The sequence below is a fragment of the Cupressus sempervirens genome, chromosome 5 (genome assembly GCF_028749045.1).
Source record: "Cupressus sempervirens isolate cs-2001-9-10 chromosome 5, ASM2874904v1, whole genome shotgun sequence".
Lineage (NCBI taxonomy): Eukaryota > Viridiplantae > Streptophyta > Pinopsida > Cupressales > Cupressaceae > Cupressus > Cupressus sempervirens.
Genome location: NC_143122.1, coordinates 117,219,701 through 117,236,149, shown reverse-complemented (window position 1 = coordinate 117,236,149; position 16,449 = coordinate 117,219,701).

Below are 16,449 nucleotides of genomic sequence, written 5' to 3'. Positions count from 1 at the left end.
GACCAAGGGAATGATGTGCAGATAGTTAGGATACCGAGCCCTATATCTCTGCGGATGATTTTTTCTATGTAATTGAAGTGAAGTTTCCAGAAGGGATGTCAGATATTTTCTATTATGGTAAATGATCTTGATGAAGAAGATCCCATGAGGGAGACTTTAGATCACTTGATTTTGCAGGAGTATGCAAATGTTTTTCCTAGTGAGATTCCAGGCATGCCTCCAAAGAGGGACATTGACTATAGTATTGATCTAATTCTTGGAACGGAGCCTATCTCTAAAGCTCCTTATCACATGATGACATAGGATTTGGGTGAGCTACATCTTCAGCTAGAGGAACTTCTAGCCAAAGGGAGCATTCGACCTAGTGTATCACCATGGGGAGCTCCAGTGCTCTTTGTGAAGAAGAAAGACGGCTCTTTGCGCCTTTGTATTGACTATAGACAGTTGAATAAGGTGACTATTAAGAAGAGGTATCCTTTACCTAGGATTGATGGATTATTTGATTAGATCAAGGGAGCTACAGTATTCTCCAAGATTGATCTTAAGTCAAGATCCCACCACCTTCGCATTAAGGAAGCAGATATTCACAAGACTGCTTTTCAAACTAGTTATGGGCATTATGAGTTCACAGTGGTACCTTTTGGATTGACTAATGCTCCATCGATTTTCATGAGTTTGATGAATGGTGTGTTCTGATCTTATCTGGATAGGTTTGTACTCATGTTTCTTGATGACATATTGATATATTCTAAGACTCAAAAGGAGCATGAGGAACACCTGCGGTTGGTTTTGCAGTGTTTAAGGGACAATCAGCTTTATGCCAACGTAGCTAAGTGTGAATTTTTCAAAATAGAGATTCAGTATTTAGGGCATGTTATTTTAGGTGATGGTATTTCAGTGGATCCTACAAAGATTCAAGCGATAATAGATTGGACAACACAGACTAATGTGTCAAAGATTCATAGTTTCATGGGGTTAGCTGGTTATTATCGTAGATTTGTCCAGAACTTCTCTCGGATAGCACATCCTATCACTTCTCTTCAAAGGAAAGGAAATATGTTCATATGGATAGAGAAATGTGAGCAAGCTTTCCAGAAGCTTAAGGAGCTTTTGACTAGTCCACCGATTTTAGCTGTACCTAATCCAGAAGGTGATTTCATGCTATGTACAGATGCTTGTCTTGAAGGGATTGGGGTAGTGTTGATGTAGAATGGACGTGTGATTGCATATGAATCACACAAGCTCAAGGATCATGAGTTAAATTATCCTACACATGGTCTTGAGTTAGCGGCAGTAGTTCATGCTTTGACAAGGTGGAGACATTTCTTGTTGGGGCACAGATTTGAGCTACATAGCGATCATCGTAGTCTTCAGTACATTTTTACTCAGCCTAATTTGAATGCTCGCCAGAGGTGATGAATGGAGTTCCTATGCAAATATGATTTTGAGGTTAAGTACATTCAGGGTAAGGAGAATGTGGTGGGGGATGCTTTGAGTCACAGGAGACATGTGTTATCATCGATGACTCTTAATGTGGATTTGAGGAGTCAGATTCTTCAGGCACTTCCTACAAATTCATGGTATGACAAAGTGTGTAGAGAGATTGATTCAGGAAGATCTTTGGAAGGTAAATTTGTAGGTTATGTTCGAGAATCAGATGGTCTTTTAAGACATTTGGGGAGGATTTATGTACAATTTTCGGATGAGCTTCGCACCTTGATTCTGGCAGAAGCCCATAGTACTCCTTACTCAACACATCCAGGTGTCAAGAAGATGCATACTGATTTGAGACATTTGTTCTTTTGGTCTGGGATGAAGCGAGATATTGCTGATTTTGTTGCTAGGTGCCTTGAGTGTCAGAGAGTTAAGACAGAACATCAGCACCCAACTGGACTTTTGCAGCCTAATCTTATTCCGTCTTGGAAGTGGGATATCATCTCCATAGATTTCATAGTAGGATTACTTATGACAGTTCAACGTCATGATGCTATCATGGTCACCATTGATCGATTGACTAAGGTGGCACATTTTTCACTAATTAGGTCTTCCTACATAGCAGCTTCTGTAGCTAATGTCTTTATGCATGATATTGTGAGATTACATGGTATTCCTAGAAAGATCATTTCTGACAGGGATCCTGTATTCACATCCACATTCTTGACATCGCTGTAGCATGAGCTTGGACCGCAGTTAAAATTTAGTTCAGCATATCATCCAGAGACTGATGGTCAGACAGAGAGGGTGAATCAAGTTTTGGAGGATATGTTATGGATGTATGTGATGGATAGGCAGACACATTGGGAGGATTACCTCTACTTAGTGAAGTTTTCTTACAACAATAGATATCATAGTTCTATTGGTATGGCACCATTTTAGGCATTATATGGGCATCCTTGTCATACACCATTGAGTTGGGACAGTCTTAAGGATCGCATCCTATTGGGACCTGAGATGCTTCGTGATATGGAGCAACAGGTAGTGCATATCTGTGAGCATTTGACTACGGCACATGATAGGCAGAAGAAGTATGCTGATGCTCATAGGATTGATAAGCAGTTTGCTGTGGGTGATAAGGTTTTCTTGAGAGTGTGACGACAAAAGAGTCCGATCTGATATGGAAAGGGTTCTAAGCTAGCACCTCGCTTTGTGGGACCGTTCGAGATTTTAGAGAGGATTGGCTTGGTTGCTTACCACCTAGACTAGCTCGCATTCGTGATGTTTTCCATGTTTCAGTGCTTCGGTAGTATATTCCTAATATTGTACATGTTCTTGATTGGAATGCATTGCAGGTAGAGGATGGGCAGCTAGCTTTGGAGCCGGTTTGTATTCTAGAGTAGCAGAGGTTGACCCTCAGGGGTTGAACCATCGAGCAAGTAAGGGTCCAATGGGACCCTACTGATGATTCTTCAGCTACTTGGGAGGATGCAACTAGATTGAGGGAGTTATATCCCTACTATTTTGTAGGCTTCCAAGAGTAAGCCTAACCCAAGAGGGGGTGGATGTAGTGCCTGCCCTCGTTCATATCTTTTTTGGACATTGTTAATATTATCAGACTATGATAGACTAGTTTTATGTTGATAGATTAGTGGTATTGTTTTGACATTATCAAACATTATGTTATGGATTCAGTGGTTATAAGATGAGATCATTTAGACTTTATATTTCATGCATACATGATGATCATTATATTATTTTCCATTATTATTAATGATTAGATGGATGGTTTATTATCTTATGTGTTTTATTATGGATACTTACCCCATACTTGCATGTGTATGGTGTGCATATTTTCTTATTGTATGGCATTTCTGATGTGGTTAAGGAAGGGATTCATAGTCACCTACTTAGTCGGGATCTACACGATGCACCACTTCCTACCATTGTCTGTTTAGCTTAGCATTATATATATTATATGTACATGCATAGTTTTTTCGCAGGTTGCAGGTACCGGGTATCGACTTTCCTGAATTGCTAGGATGAGCATAGACTATTATACTATCTCAATGATAAGAGAAGGGAGATAAATTCTCAAGTCCAAATTCCAAACCCTTAAACCAATTGTCCTAGTGAGGTAGGACAAGTATCTAGATATTTTACCCACCGAATGTGTCAGATGACATAATTCATGATTTTTAACCCTTTAGACTAATTTTGAGTGATTTTCTCTATGATGGGTTTTCATATTCTATCTTGGAGGTCTATGGTGAATTATCTATTAATTAAGTCTTAATAAATAGATTTAATTAATAAATTAATGATTTGAGGAAATTAATATAAAATATCATGTTATTTGATATTTTGATTATGATTATTAAATGTGAATTATTGAGAAAAAATGAATTAAATAAAAGAAAATTAGAAATTAAAAATAATTATAATTATAAAATAATAATAAAGTAACAAATAAATAATAATAATAAAAGTTATAAAGTTAAAATGAAAGTTATAAATATTTAAATAGAAATTATATAAAAAGTAAATTGGAGTTATGATGCAGGAGCATCTTACATGGGAAAATTAAATTATTAGAAAAAAAAAAAGAGAGAAAAAAAAAAAGGAAAAAAAAAAAAAAAAAAAAAATTGTGGAGGAGAGAGAAAGTGACGAAAATTAGAGGAGAAATAATAAAAAAATAAAAAGGAGAAAAGAAAGGAAAAGGAGATTTCTATTTTCGAGGCGCATAGGTGGCGTAAAAAGAAAAATAATAAAAATAGTTGTCATTCCATTAATCAAGGTGTATAGGTGGCAATTTAGAAGTTTGTGGAAAGATCCTTAAATCATGTATTTAATATTTGTTGGGTGCTTAGTTGTATTTGGGTGGGAATTTAATATTTATTTAAAGGTAGTTGTATTTACCTTTTATCCCACATTGGTTGTGTTTGTAATGTCTTGGGTTAGAAGTGCCTATTTAAGAAAGGCCTATTATCATTTGTAATCAAGTTCAAGAAATGGAAGCACTTCTAATGGAAGTTGGAGAAATGGAAGCTCTTCTAATGGAAGTTCGAGAAATAGAAGTTTTGGAATTGTAAGCTCTTCAAATGTAATCTCTTCTAATGAATTTCAAGTATTAATGAAATTTTTATGAAGCATTTTGTCATCTCTTATCTCCATATTTTTGTGATCTTGGTTGTGAGTTTGTGGAAAGATCCTTAAATCATGTATTTAATATTTGTTGGGTGCTTAGTTGTATTTGGGTGGGAATTTAATATTTAATTAAAGGTAGTTGTATTTACCTTTTATCCCACATTGGTTATGTTTGTAATGTCTTGGGTTAGAAGTGCCTATTTAAGAAAGGCCTATTATCATTTGTAATCAAGTTCAAGAAATGGAAGCACTTCTAATGGAAGTTGGAGAAATGGAAGCTCTTCTAATGGAAGTTCGAGAAATAGAAGTTTTGGAATTGTAAGCTCTTCAAATGTAATCTCTTCTAATGAATTTCAAGTATTAATGGAATTTTTATGAAGCATTTTGTCATCTCTCTTGTCTCCATATTATTGCATTTTTGGTTGTGAGTTGGTACGGGTGGTGTGGCCCATCATTAGTGGTACCAGAGCAGGAGTTCCTGAGAGTGTAGACAGATCGCCAAACGTGAGGCAGTTTGCACCAGGACCTTGAGTTGGGTGAAGTTTGTCAAGAAGTTCTTGATTGTGTAGACAGATCGCCGACTGTGAGGCAGTTTGCACGAGATTTTTGTGTTGCATGAGATTTGTCTTCTAAAGACTTGATTATGGAGAAGAGAAAGAAGAAGATGACTTTTGTGATTGGATGGATTCTAAGGATTCCTCGACTTGAGAAATTTAGAGCAAGAAATCAACAATCATTGCTAGTTGATTTGCAGAAGCAAGTGAATGAATTAGAAGCTGAGTTGCGGAAACAAAGAGCATGTCACTAGAAAAGAGATGTTGATAATTCCTTGGATGTGGAAAAGAAAGATGATCCAATGGAAGAGCAAGAGGATGCAAAGGAAATCATTTGCGAACCTAAAGTTGAAGAAGATGAAAGAGAAGAGGAAGAGCATGAAGATAACCAGATTTGTATGCCAAAAGTAGATCAAGATGATTTGAAGATTTCAGCAATGGAGGAGAAGTATAGTGCCTTAGTTGGAGATCAAGCAAGTGGAGTAGTTACGTGCATTATTGATGACATAAAAGAGGCAAGCAAAGATGAAGATGTCAAATAGGTAAATTCTTATGAATCATGGGATGTTGTCTTTGATATGAGTTTAAAAGATATTGATGATGATTTGCATGAGGATCTTGTTAGTGATGTATGGTATGCAAAGGAAGATTATTATGGTGTTGCTAGATTTATTACAAGTGCGATTAATTCAACAAGATTGGATAAGGATGAGATTTATACTTGGATACAGTTCATTGCAAATGAGAAATTTCAGAATCGGATACTTGTTCCAGCTATGTGTTGGAGGAAGAGGAAAAAAAAAAAATGTCAACAGTGGCTACTTCATTTTGTGGATCCATATTCACAAAATTTTTCCTACCATGGGAGTCGGATGCAGGAGCATCATGCATCAGCAAAAAAAAAGGTGGAAGATTTGCATGTTGGTTTTCTTGTCCTGTTGAGGTGGAAGCTTGTGGTGAAGATGAAGATGGTTGTATATCTTTCTTTTAGCGTTAAAGTGTGGGACACACTTTTCTATCTACCAAGGGAGTCTGATGCAGGAGCATCTTACATGGGAAAATTAAATTATTAGAAAAAAAAAAGAGAGGAAAAAAAAAAAAAGGAAAAAAAAAAAAAAAAAAAAAAATTGTGGAGGAGAGAGAAAGTGACGAAAATTAGAGGAGAAATAATAAAAAAATAAAAAGGAGAAAAGAAAGGAAAAGGAGATTTCTATTTTCGAGGCGCATAGGTGGCGTAAAAAGAAAAATAATAAAAATAGTTGTCATTCCATTAATCAAGGTGTATAGGTGGCAATTTAGAAGTTTGTGGAAAGATCCTTAGATCATGTATTTAATATTTGTTGGGTGCTTAGTTGTATTTGGGTGGGAATTTAATATTTATTTAAAGGTAGTTGTATTTACCTTTTATCCCACATTGGTTGTGTTTGTAATGTCTTGGGTTAGAAGTGCCTATTTAAGAAAGGCCTATTATCATTTGTAATCAAGTTCAAGAAATGGAAGCACTTCTAATGGAAGTTGGAGAAATGGAAGCTCTTCTAATGGAAGTTCGAGAAATAGAAGTTTTGGAATTGTAAGCTCTTCAAATGTAATCTCTTCTAATGAATTTCAAGTATTAATGGAATTTTTATGAAGCATTTTGTCATCTCTCTTGTCTCCATATTATTGCATTTTTGGTTGTGAGTTGGTACGGGTGGTGTGGCCCGTCATCAAGTTATAAGCTTGCATGAGAATTAACGCACTTCTCTATTTCTCATGTGTCAACAACACGGGGATTAGTGCATCAATTAAGCACATGGTGTCTACAACCCTATGGCTCATCTTGAAGGTTGAAAAAGACCCATGCTTAGTTGGTGACACCTTCCAGCTATTTTTAGAAGCATTCTAGATGTTTCCTGAAAGCTCTTTAATATCAGGCATTCATAGAAGCTTAGACACATCGTTGGGAGAGCAATTGGAGCATTGGAGGACTCCAGAATTCTGAAGAAGGGAGGAGCTTGCTCTGTAGATTTTCTGAGGAAGAGCAATTTAGCATCAGAATCCAGGTAGATTCTTGTGATTTTAATTATGTTATTTTCGCATCTCACATTCCCTATCTTCTTCATGTCTTCCATATGTCTTCTAAGAAGTTTCATATTTATATGCATTCTCAATATGGGTAGATTAATTTTATTGGAGAATTTTATATGCATTCATAATTGTAGATATAATCTTTGTGAAAAAAAAAAAACATACATGGTTATATATTTAGATCTGCATATATATATATATATATATATACATCTATTATGAATCTATTATAAAATTCAATTATATATACATACATACATACATACATACATACATACATACATACATATATATATATATCAGTATAAATATATATATATATATATCAGTATATATATATATGTATATACCTATGTATATTTATATATAATGCACTGAATTGAGCGATTGATAAATCGCAGTGAGAAATTTAATAAATCGCATCGTGATTCATATCGCATGAAACAAGTGTATATTATAATGCCGTAGGCACGAATCGTACCCCGCGCCTGCGGAAGGCGGAGACCTGCCGTCGCAGGTTTGCGGCGACAGGGGTACTACGTACCTACTGTCGGCGTAGTGCCTGCGACCGCAGGTACTACGTACTACAACAAGAGTTTGGGGGGGTTTAATTGATGTTAATGTTATGCAAAAAAAATATTATGTTAAAATGTTTGTAAACAATCGATTCACATTGCTATATAATATGGTGTCAATCAAAATTGTTAAATCGATTTTATGAAAACGTATTAATATATTTACATGTATTTATGTATATATATATATATATATATATATATATATATATATATATATATATATATATATATATATATATATATATATATATATATATATATATATATATATATATATATATATATAATATGTAAATAATTTATTTATAAATTTAAATTATTATTATTTGATCAATGATTTATATTGAAGATTTATTTTCATAAAGGTGACTCTTTAATAACTTTCAACTATTTAATAATTTAATTATTTTAAATTATTAAATAAGGAATTTATAGTTTGGTGGGGGATGTATCAAACAAATATTATAAATTGGAAAATGGATTTTTTTTAGTTCTGTTAAGGAAAATTTATATCCAAAAAAAATATGAGTGTTTCTCCATTCATTCTTCAAACTTGGGAACTTAAAATGAGATCTCTACAATTCAAGTTGTAAAATCAAAACATGTGTTTACATTGTGTATTCTTTATGCTATTATTTTGAGTTTTAGGTTGACTAGCGTTGACCAGTATAGGACGTCTACCAGAGGCTTGGGGGTTATGTGATTGTGGTGACATGATGATGTTTTAATCTCAATCTTTATAAACCCAACTATGGTTAAGTGATGGAATGCTCTATGTATTGGTTGTGATTACTGATTGTTATAGTTGAGATTCTTATGTATGAGACACTTGACTTAACCATTATTTTGGTCATCGATTAGTTATCCTTGGTTATTTTTTAGTCGCCATGATGGGACTGAAATGCAGATTTATTCTTGGTGATGTCATGATGTGACATGTTTCACTCAACCATTTTTGGAGTCTTTGATCAGTATGATTGAGATATATATTTTGGTTATTGAGAACCATTGGATATTTGATTATCAGTGATACTTCAGTTGCCAATAGAGAGCTGTTGTGTTCATGATTTTCTATGGATGTTAGCTCATGGAGATTTGATGCTTTTATGCATATTTGATGATTTTATGGTTTATCTTTTGTGATTTTGAGATTTATGAGTCCATGAGCATTAGGGTAGGATATCTACATGTAGTGACGGGAAGTGGCTTGCAATGGGGGTGAGGCTCTAAGAGGCTGTCAGGGTAACTTGCACGTGATAATTACGATGACACTTTCCCACTTGCATAGTAGGTTCCTACATGTCATTGTGTGCCTCTGAGATTAGATGTCAGATTTTGTGTTTGGAACCTTGAGTTAGTATACTTTTAGGATTCTTTGACTTATAGAGATATGTATTATGTGATTTTGATAGCCTATTTGGGACTTGAGATTATCTCCTTAGCATGGTGGGAGTGGACCACTTAGGTACCACGTGGTCAGTGGTAGTGTATTTTCCACTCTTATCATTTTGAAATTCATTGAGACATCGTGGATGATGCATCCTTCATGATGGTGGATATGTAACATTTTTCGTTGATGATTAGCATATGTTAGATGATGTTATCTTATGCTTTTACTTGCATGTTAGATTACTTTCTACATATGATGTATATATTAGGAGTGATATTCTTACTATGTAATACCGATGATCTCTTCAGTGATTTGGAATGTTACGCACGGAGGGATGGCTAGGATCCATGATGGTCTAATGATGCTATTGACGGTTGGGAGGAACTGGGCACTTAGCTTATTATGTTTGATCTTTATGATGGATGTATATGTTTTTGTATCATGTGATTATCTCTACTTTGATGTATCATGGATTAGAATAGGATGATGTACCTTATTCTATGTATGTATATTTTTTCAAGTTGTCATACACTGTGACATGAACAGTGGATGATTGAGTATTTGAAATGTAATGTATAAACATTGGACTTATCATTATTATTTCATGTGGATGTTGTACTACATGGATTCATGTATGTAATTCAACATTAAGGGATCTTAAAGAATGTAATCTGTTATGTATGTTATGATGGACAATACTATTGCTTCCGTTATTGTGCATGAGTTATATATATGATATTTATTTTCAAAAAAAAAAAAATGCTACTAAACTTAGTGAAATTCTAGGTTGATTCTTTGGAACCTTTGGCGGGGCATTAAATCTCTTCAGTTCAAAAAGGGAAATTTCCAATTCACTATTGATGAAAAATGAGTTAAATCAGTTAACTCCTTTTTCTACTCAAATTCAATCAGTTAACTCCTTATTTTACTCAAATTAAATCTATTAACTTCTTTTAATTTGAAAATCTCCCTTTATGACTGAACTTCACCTTTAATCCTGACCGTTGATTGAAATCGATCTCAATCGTTGATGAATTCCAAGAAAGTCTATTTAAGAGACCCTCATCTCTTCATTTTAAAAGGTTAAATGAGAATTTGCATCGAATTGTTGCTGAAATTCGTACTCACATTTGCTCATATTCACATACGCAAAGATCAAGTTTGACCAAAAGTTGACCAGATTTAACCACGGTTGACTAGTTTCGAAAATAATCTTGAAATAATTAAACAAAATTATTTAATTAAATGGAGTACTTACTTCTAATTAATTAAACAAAGTTATTTAATTAAATGAGAAGCCATTCCTAACTAATTAAATGAAGTTATTTAATTAAATAAGAAAAGTGTCTCTAATTAATTAAAAATTATTTAATTAAATAGAAAAAGTAATTATGAGAGCATATCTCATTTTATTAAATTAAATATCTCAACAAAATCTCTCTTCAGTTCAAAAGGGGAAATTTCCAGTTCACTATTCATCAAAAATGAGTTAAATCAGTTAACTCCTTTTTCTACTCAAATTGAATCAGTTAACTCCTTATTTTAATCAAATTAAATCTGTAAACTCCCTTTAATTTGGAAATCTCCCTTTATGACTAAACTTCACCTTTAATCCTGATCGTTGATTGAAATCGATCTCAACCGTTGATGAATTCTAAGAAAGTCTATTTAAGAGACCCTCATCTCTTCATTTTGAAAGGTTGAATGAGAATTTGCATCGAATTGTTGCTGGAATTCATACTCACATTTGCTCATATCACATACGCAAAGATCAATTTTGACCAAAAGTTTACCAAATTTAACCACGGTTGACCTGAGTTGACTAGTTTCGAAAATAATTTTGAAATAATTAAACTAAATCATTTAATTAAATGAAGTACTTACTTCTAATTAATTAAACAAAGTTAATTAAATGAGAAGCCATTCCTAATTAATTAAATGAAGTTATTTAATTAAATAAGAAAAGTGTCTCTAATTAATTAAAGATTATTTAATTAAATAGAAAATGTAACTATGAGAACCTATTTCATTTTATTAAATTAAATATCTCAACAAAATCTCTCTTTAGTTCAAAAAGGGAAATTTCCAGTTCACTATTGATCAAAAATGAGTTAAATGAGTTAACTCCTTTTTCACTCAAATTGAATTAGTTAACTCCTTATTTTATTCAAATTAAATCTGTTAACTCCCTTAAATTTTGAAATCTTCCTTTATGATTGAACTTCACCTTTAATCCTGACCGTTGATTAAAATTGATCTCAACCGTTGATGAATTCCAGGAAAGTCTATTTAAGAGACCCTCATCTCTTCATTTTGAAAGGTTGAATGAGAATTTGCATCGAATTGTTGTTAGAATTCATACTCACATTTGCTCATATTCACATACGCAAAGATCAAGTTTGACCAGAAGTTGACGAAATTTAACCACGGTTGACCTAAGTTGACTAGTTTCGAAAAGAATTTTGAAATAATTAAACGAAATAATTTAATTAAAAGGAGTACTTACTTCTAATTAATTAAAAAAAGTTAGTTAATTAAATGAGAAGCCATTCTTAATTAATTAAATGAAGTTATTTAATTAAATGAGAAAAGTGTCTCTAATTAATTAAAGATTATTTAATTAAATAGAAAAAGTAATTATGAGAACATATCTCATTTGATTCATTTAAATAACTCAACAAAATCTCTGTTCAGTTCAAAAAGGAAAATTTTCAGTTCACTATTGATAAAAAATGAGTTAAATCATTTAACTCCTTTTTCTACTCAAATTGAATCAGTTAACTCCTTATTTTACTCAAATTAAATCTGTTAACTCCCTTTAATTTCAAAATCTCCCTTTATGACTAAACTTCACCTTTAATCCTAACCGTTGATTGAAATCGATCTCAACCGTTGATGAATTCTGGGAAAGTCTATTTAAGAGACCCTCATCTCTTCATTTTGAAAGGTTGAATGAGAATTTGCATCAAATTGTTACTGGAATTCATACTCACATTTGCTCATATTCACATACGCAAAAATCAAGTTTGACCAAAAGTTGACCAGATTTAACCACAGTTGACTTGAGTTGACTAGTTTCAAAAAGAATTTTGAAATAATTTTTAAAAATTATTTAATTAAATGGAGTACTTACTTCTAATTAATTAAACAAAGTTATTTAATTAAATGAGAAGCCATTCCTACTTAATTAAATGAAGTTATTTAATTAAATAAGAAATGTGTCTCTAATTAATTAAAGATTATTTAATTAAATGGAAAAATTAATTATGAGAGCATATCTCATTTTATTAAATTAAATATTTTCACAAAATCTCTCTTCAGTTAAAAAAGGGAAATGTCCAGTTCACTATTGATAAAAAATTAGTTAAAAAAGTCAACTCCTTTTTCTACTCAAATTGAATCAGTTAACTCCTTATTTTACTCAAATTAAATCTGTTAACTCCTTTTAATTTGAAAATCTCCCTTTATAACTGAACTTCACCTTTAATCCTGACCGTTGATTGAAATCGATCTCAACCGTTGATGAATTCCAGGAAAGTCTATTGAAGGGACCCTCATCTCTTCATTTTGAAAGGTTGAATGAGAATTTGCATCAAATTGTTGTTGGAATTCATACTCACATTTGCTCATATTGACATACGCAAAGATCAAGTTTGACCAAAAGTTGACCAGATTTAACTACGGTTGACTTGAGTTGACTAGTTTTGAAAAGAATTTTGAAATAATTAAACAAAATTATTTAATTAAATGGAGTACTTACTTCGAATTAATTAAACAAATTTATTTAATTAAATGAGATGCCATTCCTAATTAATTAAGTGAAGTTATTTAATTAAATAAGAAAAGTGTCTCTAATTAATTAAAGATTATTTAATTAAATAGAAAAAGTAATTATGAGAGGATATCCCATTTTATTAAATTAAATATCTCAGTAAAATCTGTCTTTAGTTCAAAAAGAGAAATTTCATGTTCACTATTGATCAAAAATGAGTTAAATCCTTTTTCTACTCAAATTGAATCAGTTAACTCCTTATTTTACTCAAGTTAAATATGTTAACTCCCTTTAATTTGAAAATCTCCCTTTATGATTGAACTTCACCTTTAATCTTGACCGTTGATTGAAATCGATCTCAACCGTTGATGAATTCTAGGAAAGTCTATTTAAAAGACCCTCATCTCTTCATTTTGAAAGGTTGAATGAGAATTTGCATCGAATTGATGCTGGAATTCATAATCACATTTTCTCATATTCACATACGCAAAGATCAAGTTTGACCAGAAGTTGATCAAATTTAAGTACGGTTGACTTGAGTTGACTAGTTTCGAAAAGAATTTTGAAATAATTAAAAGAAATTATTTAATTAAATGGAGTACTTACTTCTAATTAATCAAATAAAGTTATTTAATTAAATGAGAAGCCATTCCTAATTAATTAAATGAAGTTATTTAATTAAATAAGAAAAGTGTCTCTAATTAATTAAAGATTATTTAATTAAATAGAACAAGTAATTATGAGAGCATATCTCATTTTATTAAATTAAATATCTTAACAAAATCTCTCTTCAGTTTAAAAAGTGAAATTTTCAGTTCACTATTGATAAAAAAATGAGATAAATCAATTAAGTCCTTTTTCTACTCAAATTGAATAAGTTAGCTCCTTATTTTACTCAAATTAAATCTGTTAACTCCCTTTAATTTGAAAATCTTCCTTTATGACTTAACTTCACCTTTAATCCTGATCATTGATTGAAATCGATCTCAACCGTTGATGAATTCTAGGAAAGTCTATTTAAGACACCCTCATCTCTTCATTTTGAAAGGTTGAATGATAATTTGCATCGAATTGTTGCCGAAATTCATACTCACATTTGCTCATATTCACATACGCAAAGATCAAGTTTGACCAAAAGTTTACCAAATTAAACCACGGTTGACTTGAGTTGACTAGTTTCGAAAAAAAATTTTAAATTATTAATCAAAATTATTTAATTAAATGGAGTACTTACTTCTAGTTAATTAAATAAAAATATTTAATTAAATGAGAAGCCATTCTTAATTAATTAAATGAAGTTATTTAATTAAATAAGAAGAGTGTCTCTAATTAATTAAAGATTATTTAATTAAATAGAAAAAGTAATTATGAGAGCATATCTCATTTTATTAAATTAAATATCTCAACAAAATCTCTCTTTAGTTCAAAAAGGGAAATTTCTAGTTCACTATTGATCAAAAATGAGTTAAATCAATTAACTACTTTTTCTACGCAAATTCAATCAGTTAACTACTTATTGTACTCAAACTAAATCTGTTAACTCCCTTTAATTTGCAAATCTCCCTCTATGACTGAACGCCACCTTTATTCCTGACCGTTGATTGAAATCGATCTCAACCGTTGATGAATTCCAAGAAAGTCTATTTAAGAGACCCTCATCTCTTCATTTTGAAAGGTTGAATGAGAATTTGCATCAAATTGTTGTTGGAATTCATACTCACATTTGCTCATATTCACATACACAAAGATCAAGTTTGACCAAAAGTTGACCAAATTTAACCACAATTGACTTCAGTTGACTAGTTTTGAAAAGAATTTTGAAATAATTAAACGAAATTATTTAATTAAATGGAGGACTTACTTGTAATTAATTAAACAAAGTTAGTTAATTAAATGAGAAGCCATTCCTAATTAATTAAATGAAGTTATTTAATTAAATAAGAAAAGTGTCTCTAATTAATTAAAGATTATTTAAATAAATAAATAAAGTAATTATGAGAGCATATCTCATTTTATTAAATTAAATATTTCAACAAAATCTCTCTTCAGTTCAAAAACAGAAATTCCCAGTTCACTATTGATAAAAAATGAGTTAAATCAATTAACTCATTTTTCTACTCAAATCGAGTCTATTAACTCCTTATTTTACTCAAATTAAATCTGTTAAGTCCCTTTAATTTAGAAATCTCCCTTTATGATTGAACTTCACCTTTAATACTGACCGTTGATTGAAATCGATCTCAACCGTTGATGAATTCAAGGAAAGTCTATTTAAGAGACCCTCATCCCTTCATTTTGAAAGGTTGAATGAGAATTTGCATCAACTTGTTGCTGGAATTCATACTCACATTTGCCGATATTCACATATGCAAATATCAAGTTTGACCAAAAATTGACTAGATTTAACCACGGTTGACTTGAGTTGGCTAGTTTTGAAAAGAATTTTGAAATAATTAAATGAAATTATTTAATTAAATGGAGTACATACTTCTAATTAATTAAACAAAGTTATTTAATTAAATGAGAAGTCATTCCTAATTAATTAAATGAAAGTATTTAATTAGCTAAGAAAAGTGTCTCTAATTAATTAAAGATTATTTAATTAAATAAACAAAGTAATTATGAGAGCATATCTCATTTTATTAAATTAAATATCTCAACAAAATCTCTCTTCAGTTAAAAAAGGAAAATTTTCAGTTCACTATTGATCAAAAATGAGTTAAATGAGTTAACTCCTTTTTCTACTCAAATTGAATTAGTTAAGTTCTTATTTTACTCAAATGAACTCTGTTAACTCCCTTTAATTTGAAAATCTCCCTTTATGACTAAAATTCACCTTTAATCCTGACCGTTGATTGAAATTGATCTCAACCGTTGATGAATTCTAGGAAAGTCTATTTAAGAGACCCTCATCTCTTCTTTTTGAAAGGTTGAATGAGAATTTGTATCGAATTGTTGCTGGAATTCATACTCACGTTTGCTCATATTCACATATGCAAAGATCAAGTTTGACAAAAGGTTGACCAAATTTAACCATGGTTGACTTGAGTTGACTAGTTTCGAAAAAGAATTTTAGAATAATTAAACAAAATTATTTAATTAAATGGAGTACTTACTTCTAATTAGTTAAACAAAGTTACTTAATTAAATGAGAAGCCATTCCTAATTAATTAAATGAAGTTATTTAATTATATAAGAACACTGTCTCTAATTAATTTAAGATTATTTAATTAAATAGAAAAAGTAATTATGAGAGCATATCTCATTTTATTAAATGAAATATCTCAACAAAATCTCTCTTCAGTTCAAAAAGCAAAATTTCCAGTTCACTATTGATAAATAATTGGTTAAATCAGTTAACTCGTTTTTCTACTGAAATTGAATCAGTTAACTTCTTATTTTACTTAAATTAAATCTGTTAACTCCTTTTAATTTGGAAATCTCCCTTTATGACTGGACTTCACCTTTAGTCCTAACCATTGATTGAAATCGATCTCAACCATTGA